Raw genomic sequence first — 12,267 nt, forward strand, 5'->3', positions numbered from 1 at the left:
CCAAAGCCCCTGAGCTCAGGCAGCCTGGGGCAGCTGCATTTGGAGCCTGACATGTTCTGCTCCCCACTGCTTTTGGGTCGAGCAGGGGTCCCAGCATGAGCCTTTCCCACCCCAGGGACTCCCCCAGCCCCAGCCCTGTCACTGCACTGTCCCAGGGCTGCTCCCAGCCTGTCAGGGAGCCCTTGGGGACCCAGGTGGCTCTGCCATCCTGCCTGGCTGGGCAGCAGCAGCAGCAAACCCTGCTGGGAAAAGAGACTTTCCAACTCTTCTTGGGGTCACTGTGACAAGCTAAAGGTCCCAACAGCAAATGGGACCTGGGGTGGCCTAATTTGTGCAGCAGGAGAAATGCAGTCTGTGCTGGGAAACCAGAGATAATTTGCTTGATCCTTCTCTGATCAGGGAAATGTTAGGCCAGATTTAAGGTCTGCAAAGCTCCTGCTGAAGCTGGCCGGGGCTGGATAATTCTGCAAAACTGACCCTTAAAATGGAAGGAAATCTTCCTTTGGTGGAATTTGTCACCTTGGGGTGACATCAGAGCCAGAAGGGACACCCAGCCCCAGAGATGAGGGTGCACTCAGGGGCTGCAGTGGGAGGAAGGGCAGGTGAGGCTCCCAGGCCCTGAGAGAGGGGAAAGGTCCCTTTCCCTCCTGCTTGGATGAAAACCCTCCACCTGATGGTGCTCCTGCCTGGCACAGCTCAGAACAGCAGGTTCCTGGCCAAAGAAACTTCCATTGTTATTACCAAATATTTATTAAAAGTAACTGGGCTCAGCCACGGGCTCAGGCTGTGTGTGCAGAGCGGGGCCACCCACCCAGGGCTCTGGCAGGGAACAGGAGCTGGGACTGTCCCCCCTCAGGGGTTCCTGCTCAAAATGAACAGATCTGAAGGGTAAACATGGAGATATTGGGGTCAGGGCAGAGGGGGCTGGAGGAAATGGGCTTTGGAGGGGGAAAAAGAGGGTTTGGAGGGGAAACAAGAGGCTTTGGAGAGGTAAAAGAGGGTTTGGAGGGGTAAAAGAGGGTTTTGGAGGGGGAATACAGGGCTTTGGAGTGGAAACAAGGTTTGGAGGGGTAAAAGAGGGTTTGGAGGGGGAACCCAGGGCTTTGGAGGAGGAACAAGAGGGTTTGGAAGGGAAACAAGAGGGTTTGGAGGTGGAACAAGAGAGATGGAGGGGGAAAAAGAGGGTTTGGAGGGGGTAAAAGAGGGTTTGGAGAGGGACAAGAGGGTTTGGAGGGAGCATCCAGGGCTTTGGAGGGGTAAAAGAGGGTTTGGAGAGGGAACAACAGGGTTTGGAGAGGGAACAATAGGTTTGGAGGGGAAACAAGAGGGTTTGGAGGGGGAATACAGGGGTTTGGAGGGGAAATAAGAAGGATTGGAGGGGAACAAGAGGGTTTGGAGTGGGAACAGGAGGGTTTGGAGTGGGAACAGGAGGGTTTGGAATGGGAACAGGAGGGTTTGGAGTGGGAACAGGAGGGTTTGCAGGGGAACCACCCCAGCTCTGTGCACAGCAGGTCACAGATGTCACTCGTGGTGTGGCAGCCACTCTTCCCTGTGCCCCCCAAACCCCACAGCAGGGCTGTGCCCCCAACTTTCCATTCCTGAGTCCTTCCAGATTGCACACCTGAGGAGAAGCTACGTTTTTGGGTGTGATGGGTGACCAGGCCAGAGTGAACCCATGGGACCTCCTGGTGCCACCTCAGCAGGGCTCTGGGGCAGGCTGGCTCCAGGCTGGATGGAGGGGACAGCACAGGGGCACTCCAGTGATGTTTGGGGCACTGCAAAGCTCTGGGCAGCACAAAATAAACCCCCAGATCGGCCCTGGGGCCCAAATCCTGGGGATGGTGCTGTCCCCAGTCCCTGTGGTGTGGCTGGCTCTGCTCAGGAGAATTTGGGGCTGGGGGCTCTGGGCTGCCAAGCCAGGAGTAGCTCCCTGGTATCACCATTTATCTGGCCTCAAAAATCAAAGGTAAAAGCAGACTGCAAGTCTATATTTTGAGTATTTGCCTTTACTTAGATTAATAAGTCTTTCAGTTCATGTTTTGAGATGTATGAACGTCTTTTATCTTGTAAAATTTTCTCAAGCTGGCCAAAAACGTCCTATTTTGTTTTAGATAAATGATTTCTCATGCTGTAGCTTAGGAGCTTTCCCAAACCCCTCTAATTTTGTGGATTCCCACACCCTGGCACCCTCATGGCATCATCCCAGCTCCCCAAAACCCAAATTCTGTAGGACCACATGGAGTGGGAGCATCCAGCTGGCTCCTTCGAGGAGCCCATCGAGGTTCCCATTAGGCAGAATTAATGGGCACCAGGAGCCTGCTCTCATCACGTGGCACCCACTGCTGCATCCTGAATGGGGACAAAAACCATCCCAGGCTGTCACTGGAGCTGGCAGCGCTGGAATGCTGCATTCAGGCTGGCAGGGAACCAGCCTGGCCATGGCAGGAGGGGCTGGCAGGGACCCTGCAGGCAGGGAGAGATCCCTCAGATCCCTCACTCCACCACAGAGGGCAAACTGGGGGCAAAAGGGATTTTGCTTCTCACTTTGTTGGAATTAATTTTTTTTCCCCTTGGCACGTTTCAGTCAAAAACTCTTTGAGATTTTGAGCATGTGCCAGAGCAGCTGTGATTTTTTTTTTTTTATTTCTCTCACACTTCTTTTTTTTTTTTTTTTCCCCTAAATCATTTTGCTGAGTCTGTGTGAAAATGCCCCAGAAAGCAGCAAAACTTGTCAAGACACTCCCAAGAGCTGGCTCACTTGGAACAGCATCTCCAAAGGCAGGGACCCTCCCTGGAGCAACCTCAGGGTGCTGCTAGTTCTGTGTGTCCCCCCCAAACTGGGGCACAGTTGGACTGGGTGGTCTTGAAGGTCTCTTCCCACCGTGATGATTATATGATTCCATGGTATTTGTGTTCCCAGGTGGCCCCATTTCATCCCAATTCTGATGCTCAGCAAGATTTTGGAGGGTTTTGGTGGTTTATGGGTCCCCATCCTCACTTGTGGGGGTGCTGGTTTTGTTTAGGGCCAGGCTCATGGGACAGAGGTGACATGTGGGGGTAAAGCTCCCTAAGGAGGGGTCTGGGTCCCATCTCAGCACCCCAAATTCCCCAGCCCCTGGCAGGGACCTCCTCCCCAATCTGTCCCTGCCTCCTGGCCTAAAATCCCTTTGGATTTCTGCTCATATTGAAGCCAATTTGAATTAATTGGAGCACGAGACCAAGGGCCCCATGGGATCCTCCAATGTCCAGTGCCAGACTCTGGCTTGGGGAAGCAGAACTGGTCACCTCAGCCTGGTGCTTTTGCTCCACAGCTTTGTCCTGTTCCTTCCTCAAAGCCCAGAATGATGCCAGAAGGGCATTGGAGTTAATGGGTGGGACAGAGAGCCCAGAGGGGGGAGCAGGGCTGAGCCAAAACCCACAGCCCAGGCTTGAACCACAACCTGCCTGTTCCCTTATCCAAGTTTGTGCCTTGGTTTCCCCCAGAATTAAATAGCAGCATGGAGGGGACACAGTAAGACAGAAATAACCTGATTTTCTGGTGAGGTGCTTGGGGAGAGGACAAGGACCGAGCAGCCTGCTCCAACCTGGGGCTCCCCCAGCACCCCCAGTGCATTTATCAGCAGTCTGCTCCCCCAAAATCACCTCTAACCCAGGCCAGCAGGCAGGAGAGCATCTTCCACCAGGCAAAATCAGCTCCCAGCAGCAGGATGGGGAGCTGGGTGGGAGCAGCAGCAATTCCCCCCATCCTTGATTAAAACAGCACAGCCTGAGGGGCCAGGGTGGGGGGGACGCTGCTTAATTGGCTCTGTGCTTTTGATACAGCAGCTTAATGACTGTGTTCAAATTAGCCAGAATCACCTTTCCATCCTGGGGGATGGAAATGAGACGTGGATCGCTCTGGCACACCCTCCCCCCCACGCCAGCCTCTCAAAAATCCATCCCCAAACTAAACCGGCCGCAATTTTCATGCCTGGATTTTTCATCTTTTCCTAAGGAGATGAGTTGATATTGTTTAAAACAGCAACAAAATTCCTTCCCAGCCACATAAATCTCCTGGTTTTAACTGCAGATCCAGGGCTGAGGCTGGGGATGAAGCTCAAATGGGAAAGCCCGAGCTGCGTGTGCCTGCAATGAAATTATAAATCCACATCCCGGAGCAAGCGAGCAGCAGGAGGCACCAGGAACCTCCAGCAGCAGAAGCGCTGGGCTGCAGCAAGGGATGGGATTGGGAGTGGAACCGACAGGGCTGGGAGAGCTGTTGGCATTTCTCCTGACAAAATCCTGCACAAACAGAGCCAGCCCAGGTGGAACCACAGCGTTGGACCCACCTGGTGTTCGGTGCTGAGCCCCGTTCCTTCCCCCTGAGCTCTGCCCTCAGTTTCCTCAGCTGTAAAGTGAAGAAGATGCTGCCAAGCCCTGCTTGAAAAGCGCTGTCAGACGCAGCAAATGTCACCCAATGGCTCAGGTGGTGCTTGGTCAGCTGGCACATAGCACATCAAGGGCACAGGGCACTCTGCATCAGCTGCCCACTGAGGCCAGGGACCAGCAAGGCTAAGGCCAGCCTGGACTGACCAGTGATGAGTGGAGAGGAGCAACAATTCCACCCTGCAAGCCAGAGCCAAGGAGGGAATCGGCCTCTGCCATCCTCAAAGTCCAATTAACCAAATCACCACAGCTCAGGAGGCTTCGGCAGGAGCAAGAGGAGAACTCCAAGGAGGAATTGCAATGGTGAGTGCTGGCCCCATGGAGGATGGGGATGCTGCTGGGGGGCTCCAGGTCATTGTCCCGTGAGCCTGGCATCTCCTGGCACTGCTGCAAGGGACAGTGGAACCCAGTGTGGGGGCACAAATGCAGGAGCCCTGCTTGGGCTGGGGGCTGCTCTCATTCCTGGGGTCACAGCTCTGTTTGTGCCCTGATTGCCCCAACTTCCCATGGGATGGAGGGGGAATGGCTGTGTCCATCCACAACCACCTCCACCTCCAGTGCAGAGGGCAGCTCAGGGTGAGGTGGCCCCCAGACCCTGTCCTGGGGCAGGCAGGGGGATGCAAACAGGCTGTCATGGGGATGGGGTGGGAGGGATCTGGGGGGGCTGCTATGGGGCTGAGGGACCCCAGGCAGGGTGGCAGGTGGGTACCTGTGGGTGCTGCCATGGAAGAAGCCCAGGCAGGGCAGTGTGGGGGTACCCAGGTGTGCAGAATGGGGCTGGGGGAAGCCAGGCACGGTGCTCGGGGGTACCCAGGTGGGCACAGTGGGGCTGGGGGAGCCCAGACGGCGGTGTGGGGATAATCCACAGTGCTGCCATGGGGTTGTGTACCCCAGGCAGGGTGCTCAGGGGTACCCCACGATGCTGCCATGGGGTTGTGTACCCCGGGCAGGGTGGTCAGGGCTACCCCACAGTGCTGCCATGGGGTTGTGTACCCCAGGCACGGCGCTCAGGGGTACCCACAGTGCTGCCATGGGGTTGTGTACCCCAGGCACGGCGCTCAGGGGTACCCCACGGTGCTGCCATGGGGTCGGGGACCTCAGCAAGGGCACTCCGAGGCTTGTACACCCCGAGCTGCCCGGGTGAACCCCTCCCCTTTGCTGACGGCTGCGCGGAGAGGAGACCCCCGTGCCCTTCCCTGCGTTCCTCCGGGGCCGTGCCCGTTCTCCGCCCGGGGCCGCGCATCGCCCCCGGCCCCGTCCCTCCCCCGGCCGGGCGGGGGGCGCGGGGGGCGGCTCCGCGCACGGCCCAACGCGGCTGGAGAGGCGCTGCCGCCGCCGCGCCGCCCCCGGGGACGGGCCGGGGCCGGGCCGGGGTCCGTCCGGAGCCGCCGCCGCGCCGCCCCCGGGGCTGCGGCTCTGCCCGCGCCGCCGCCGCCGCCGCACCATGGGCAGCCCCGCAGCGGCCGCCGAGCGGTGAGTGCGGGGTCCCGGGGCCGGGGAGGGTCGTGCCGAGCCGCACACGTGGCGCCGGGGGGCGGCCGCCGAGCCCCCGCCGCCCCTGGGGACTCGCAGCCTCCCTCCATGCCTCCCTCCATGCCTCCCTCCATCCCTGCCCGCCGGGGGCTGCCCGGCTGTGCCCACCGCCCGCAGGCCCCTCCGCAGCCCCCGCCGTGCCCGGGGTCGCACCGGGGGTGGCGGCGGTGCCGCCTCGCCCGCCCCTGCCCCGCTCCATCCCGCGGGGGTCCGGTACCCGCAGTCCCCCCCAGCCCGGTTTGGGCTGGGGCCGCCGCTCGCAGCCCCTTCCCCGGCACAGCCGAGCGGGTCCGGGCATCGCCGGGCGTCGGGAAAGCTTTTCCCGTCTCCTCTCGCTCGTGTTTCCCCCCCGGGCGCTGCAGGTCCTCACTCCTCGGCACCCCAGGGCCCTTCCTGCCTCTTCGTCCCCGAGCATCGCGGATTTTTAGGCGGATTCTCCTGAAAATTCCGAGGGTTGGTTTAGCCGCGGATGTTACCGGCTTGTGTTTCTCGGGGAAATGGAGCAGGCAGCAAGCGCAGCATTCCTGGCTCCTATTGCCGTGCTGGAATAGCAGCCTTTGCCTCTTCCCACTCTCCATCCAGAGTACTTTTGTGCCAGTTCCTTAATCCACTTGCAAAGTGGATTTGAGCTAAAAGCTGACAAAAGGTGCTCCAATTCCCGCGGCAGTCACGCAGGCAGCGGTTGCAGAGGAGCAGCTGCTTTTTCTGTTCCTACCCTGAGATGAGGTTTTTGGGAAGGAGAAAAGAGCAAGCAGGAAAGGAGAGAGGATGGCAGGAGAAGGCAGAGTGCCTGTGAAATAGATGGAGAGTGGAGCCGTGCCGGGCTCTGCAGCCTGGCAGCACCCAGAGCACAAACCCAGCCTAGGGGAGTGAGGAGCGCTGGAGCCAGAGCAGTGGAGAGGGAAGTGACCAGGATTGGGGGTGTTTGGTGGCTTGGGGACACCAGCCTGGGCCTAGCAGAGCTCCTGGCTGCTGCTTGGTTTTGTGGATGGTCTCTCATGCACTCTCACCCAGCCTGCAGGATGGAGACCCCAAAACCCAGCGCCAGCCCCAAAGCAGGGGTGTCACCATGGGAAAAGCCTCATCCAGGCAGGGAAAGTTCCTACAATCCTCTCCATCAAAACATGAGGCATTTAAACCAAAAATCCTTCCAAGAGCAGAGCTGCCCAGCAGTGATGTGGTCGTGTGTGGGTTAAAATCCCAAATGCAGGTGTTGAACCCTGCAATAACCCTTTGGGAATTGTGAGGCCCTTGGGGTTGCTCTGCACCCCAAAGCTCCATCACCCCTGGCAGGATGGAGAAGGGATAAAATCCCAGCACCCTGGGGCATGGCAGAGAACGTGGTGCACGTCCTTTAAATGGGAGAATAATTGAAGATGAGTAGGAGAGCTGCCAGCTGGGCAGCCTGGGGCTGATCTGGTTTAATTTTGTGCTGATGTTTTTATCACCAATGGTTCTGTGGCACTCACAGAGGGGAAGCAGTGGAGCTGCTGCCTCTGGCTGCTGGAGGACAGGTGGAGCTGGATGGGTTTTGGCCAGAGCAGCTTGGAGAGGTGATTTTTGGTTCACTCAAAATTTCTTACGGTTTTCACATTGCAAAAACCCCACTTGGGTGTCTGCAGCCTTTCCCAAAGCTCTTGGCTTGTGGGCTGATCTTGGGGGAAGATACTCTCCAAAGCCCATCCTGCAAAACAGCTGGGGGAGCATCCCGAGAGGAGGGAGCAGGAGGCAAAGCAGCTTCAGGAAAGAGTTTGCTTAAAAATCAGCAAAATCAGATTTTCCTTTTATCCTGCCCTGTTGGAGAAGGGAGCAGGAGGACAGGAGGAACAGAGGCTGGGCTGTGTTTCATCCATGCAGGGCATCGATGCTGAGGCTGTGCTGGGCAGAGCTGGGATATATCCCAGGCTCAGCCTTTCCTGCCAGGCTCAGCCTTTCCTGCCAGGCTCAGCCTTTCTGGGTGTTGAGCTTTTGCTGATCCCTGGCTGAAGATAGCAGGGCCGGGGGCTTTTTTCCTATTTTGTAGTGTTTAGAGCTCAGGAATGTCTGCTTTTATTAGCTGTGCTAATCCTGCCTCACCAGAGGACTCATCCCTGGCTCCAAGGCCCAAACCTAATCCCTGCTTTTCCCTCCTGGGCCCGAATTAAACCCTGGACTCACAGCCCAGCAGCACAGACGGACTCGGCGCCGGCTGCACTCAGCATTTAAAGGTTTTCAATCCAGCATTTAAAGGTTTTCAATCCACGTGTTTGGGATGGATTTTTCCCAACTCCTGGCTGTCAGATCACTCCTGTTCCCCCCCCTCAGCATCCCACCAGGGAGCAGGTGGCTCCTGTTCTCTCCGTGAGGAGCAGGAGCTGCCATAAGGCAGGAGGAGTTGGGCTGCTCCGGCAGCTCGGAGCTGCTGCGTTCCCATCCCCGGGATGGGGATGTGGAAGAGGCAGAGGGGTGTTGGAAGGCCTGGGAATGCTGCTGGGAATGTGAAGCACACGTGGCTGGGTGTGCTGGGTGTGGGCAGCGGCGATTCCCGTGCCGCCGGTGCGTGTGGGCAGCCCGGGTGGGATCCTGGCACCAGCAACATCTCCCCACGTCCCCACAGGCACAGCAAGAGGGAAGGGAACTGGGAGCCAAGTGAGGCCATCCCTGGGCTTGTCCCCAGTGGCTCTGATTCACCATGAGGCTCCAAAACCCTTCTGTGTGTGTGCTGTGCCTCAGTTTCCCTGGCTGCAGGGGTTGGGGTGTGGAGCCTGGCTTTGGAGGGTAGCACAGACCCTCAGCAGCCAAACTCCTACTGCCTGTGGGGGCTGTGGAGCGGCGGTGGGGTTGTCTGAGCAGGCAGAGGGAGCATCAGGGAGCATCCTGCAGGGTCCATGGGGCTGCAGGGAGGGTGGGAGGTGCTGCCTGAGCCCAAAGGGCCACTCTGGAATGCTGGAAAAGGCCCAGAACAAACAGGTGAGGGCAGAAATGATCAGAACAGAGATGTGAGAGGAGATGAAAAGCAATAAATCCCACGAGAACGCTTGGAAATGCTGCTGAGAGCCTCAGTGGCTGTGGAAGGGAAGTGGATTTGGACACCCTCAGCTGACAAACCTTCTGTTTGTGAAGTTTTTGTAGGGTTTACCTTGAAAGACAAAGCAGCTGCTTCCACGAGGTTTGGCTCAGGGGTTGTGGGAGCAGGGGGGCAGGAGTGGGACAGGCTGGGCCAGAGCTTTGCTCAGCCACTGGCAATGGAATGTGCGGGATTCTCCTTTGGATCCCGTTTGAGCCGTGGTGTTTGGGGCTGGAGCTGGAACCCCACGAGTGCCCCAGCTCTGTGGGGTGTCAGAGGTGTCCCTGTTCAGGAGGGGCAAAGTGGGGAAATGGCCCTGGTGGTGGGAGAGCAGGGAAATGGCAATTTGGTGGGGCAAATTGGGGAAATGGCCCAAATTGGGGAATGGCAGTTTGGAGGGGGAAAGTGGGGAAATGGCCCTGGTGGTGGGAGAGCAGGGAAATGGCAATTTGAATTTGATGCTGTCCTCAGCTTGCTCATTTCACATGGGCAAGAGCCCTCCCCAGGCCCAGGCAGGGGCTGCCATTCCCTCTTTGCCATATAAAACGAGAAAACTGAGGACAGCACCAAATTCACCCCAGAACAAGCAAACAGCAGAGACTGGGATGGAAAATTTGGGTGAATAGAAACAGCTTTGTCAGGGATGGGTTAAAAACAAAGCACAGAGGGTCTGGGCTGTGCTCCCCAGGCTGCTGTGGTGCCTTGGCACCCACAGGGGCACCCCAAGGCTGGGGCAGCCCAGGAGCAGAGGCAGGATCCACCTCTCTGAGTGTGTGACCGTGTTCACAGGGGTTTTCAGAGAGGAGAAGAGACGAGGATCTGACTCCATGTTTCAAAAGGCTTGATTTATTATTTTATGATATATATTACATTAAAACTATGCTAAAAGAATAGAAGAAAAGGTTTCATCAGAAGGCTGGCTAAGAATAGAATAGGAAAGAATGATAACAAAGGTTTGTGGCTCGGGCTCTGTGTCCGAGCCAGTTGGGCTGTGATTGGCCATTAATTAGAAACATTTAACATGGACCAATCACAGATGCACCTGTTGCATTCCACAGCAGCAGATAACCATTGTTTACATTTTGCTCTTGAGGCTTCTCAGGAGGAAAAATCCTAAGGAAAGGATTTTTCATGAAAAGATGTCTGCGACATGAGTGTGCCCTCCTCCCTCCTCTGCCTCTTCCCTTGCTTCCCTGCCTTCCTCCCCCTGAATTTTTCATGCCACCACGAGCTCAGCTGTGGCTTGCAGCCCCATCCATCAGGAGGGTTTGGTTTTCAAAGCTGTCCCAGCTCTGCCCAGCTCAGATCTGGAGCGCCGGGGCTCCTTGTTCAGCTCCCAGTGTGCCAACCAAAATAGCAGCGGCCACACACTGGAGTGGAGAGGAACAAGTGTTACTGGGAATTAAAATGACAGATCTCAGCATCAAGGTCTCCGAGGGTTTGTGCTTTATTAAGCAACACTGAGTTCATGGGAAAGGACTTTGACTCAGAGCACCGGTTGTGTCTACAAGAAAAGAGAACCAGGGTCTATATTTAGGCTCAGGCTGTGGTGGGGAGCCAGGCCAGGCACCAAGGGAGGGGAGCTGGGCATCCTCAGCTCCATGGGGATGAGCCCTGGCCCTGTAGAGCAGAGTGGGGAGCAGGAGGTGGGCACACCTCAGCTTTGGGATCGTGGGATCCCCAAGGTTTGGGTTGGGAGGGACCTTAAAGCCCATCCGGCCATGGTCAGGGAAACCTTCCACCACCCCAGGCTGCTTCAATCCCACCCAGCCTGGCCTTGGGCACTGCCAGGGATCCAGGGGCAGCCCCAGCTGTGCCAGGGCCTGCCCACCCTCACAGGGATGGTGCAGCAGAGGAACAACCCTGGTTCTGCTCCTCTCCAAGGGGCTGCACCCCCAGCTCCACATCAGCCATGGCCAGGGGGCTGTGGAGAGCTCCTCTGAGCAGGATTCACCCTGGCTGGGACTTGTACAACATCCACTGGTTCAGAGAAAAGGGGGACCAGGACCCTGCTGTGTGGTCCTCACGTGGCTCCCTCTCCCTTAAATGTGGTTTCCTGCTGATGGAGGGGATTGAACAGATCAATGTTTTCTCTTCTTGCCTCAGGGTCTGCCTCTTCCCACCGCCCCCTCCTATTAAAAATTCATTGTTTCTCCCAGATACTGTTGCTAGAGGGAGACAGGGAGAAATAAAGGAAGTTCTTGGAATGGAGAAAAGAAAATATTCAGTGGGAGGGGAATTGAGGAAAAATTTAAACCAAATATTGTCCCTCCCTGGGTGTGTTTGAGCCTGAGCTCAAACAGCCTCTCCCTGTCACGGCACAGAACCCTGATGTTCCCAGAGAGTTGAGTGGGGACTGGGGGGACTTTGGGTACTGGGGACAGTCCTGCTCCTGCCAGGGAGGTGCTGAAGTGTCACAGTTGGGACAGCCACAATACACAGGGTACCATCAGTTTCAGAAGGGTTCAACTCATACAGAATAACATCACATCATTTCCGAGGGCTGCAAGCATCTGCCTGTAGGAGTGTCATGGGATAGCACGGTCGGGACAGATGGAGATGAGAGATCTCTGCAGCCAGGTCATGGAAATTGCATTTATTGCAAAGGGCCTGGGTGCAGGGCCCTGCTGGGAGCTGCCAGGCACAGCTGGAGCAGGCCCAAGCGAAGAGAGAGATAAAGAGAGAGAAGGCAAGAGTGTGGTAAAGAGATGAGAGAGTGAGGAAGAGTAAAGAGGGTAAAGAGAGAGTAAAAGAGGACGAGGTTCCTGTTACAATACAATAAATCTTCTTCTGGTCGTGGAACTTGGGGTTTATTGCAAAGGGCCTGGGTGCAGGGCCCTGCTGGGAGCTGCCAGGCACAGCTCAGAGCAGGCCTGAGAGAAGAGAGGGGGAGAGAGGATGAGAGGGTGAGAGAGTAAAAGGGTAAGAGCATAGAAAAGTAAGAGGGCGAAGTTCCTGTTACAATACAATAAATCATCTTCTGTGTTGAATATTCTAATTCTTGCTAACTAATCTGGTACAAGATACAAATCCTATAGCATTTCCATACAGCCTATAAGAATCATTACATTACCATACTGTGTTACATTTTAAACCCTAAAATCTCCTCTTTGGGCCCCTTCTGCCAGGCTGGCAGGGTCTGCTCTGACCCTTGGAGCTGTCTGCAAGCAGAGGGTGTTGTTCCATCAAAAGGGGATCACCTTCAGCCAGCCACACCATTGTTTTCCAGTTGTTCAGTAACTGAGGGATCTCAAAGCTTGCTT

The 12,267-nt window shown here is 56.5% G+C and overlaps 1 protein-coding gene across 4 annotated transcripts in view; it reads left to right on the plus strand.

Annotated features, from left to right (window-relative positions):
• The first annotated feature begins 4,212 nt into the window (after positions 1-4,212).
• LINGO3 (leucine rich repeat and Ig domain containing 3) overlaps positions 4,213-12,267 on the plus strand; it is a 38,264-nt gene continuing 30,209 nt past the window's right edge. Inside the window, exon 1 of one of the 4 annotated variants that reach the window (XM_071452092.1) lies at positions 4,213-4,728. The gene's annotated coding sequence lies outside the window, so the exon portion shown is untranslated. Of the gene's footprint in view, positions 4,729-5,747; positions 5,899-12,267 lie in introns of those variants that run through there. The other 3 variants (XM_071452090.1, XM_071452091.1, XM_071452089.1) reach the window with 3 other exon arrangements.

Source organism: Agelaius tricolor, unplaced genomic scaffold (genome assembly GCF_023055355.1).
Source record: "Agelaius tricolor isolate 1412-34295 unplaced genomic scaffold, bAgeTri1.0.p SCAF_33, whole genome shotgun sequence".
In the NCBI taxonomy this organism is placed as follows: domain Eukaryota; kingdom Metazoa; phylum Chordata; class Aves; order Passeriformes; family Icteridae; genus Agelaius; species Agelaius tricolor.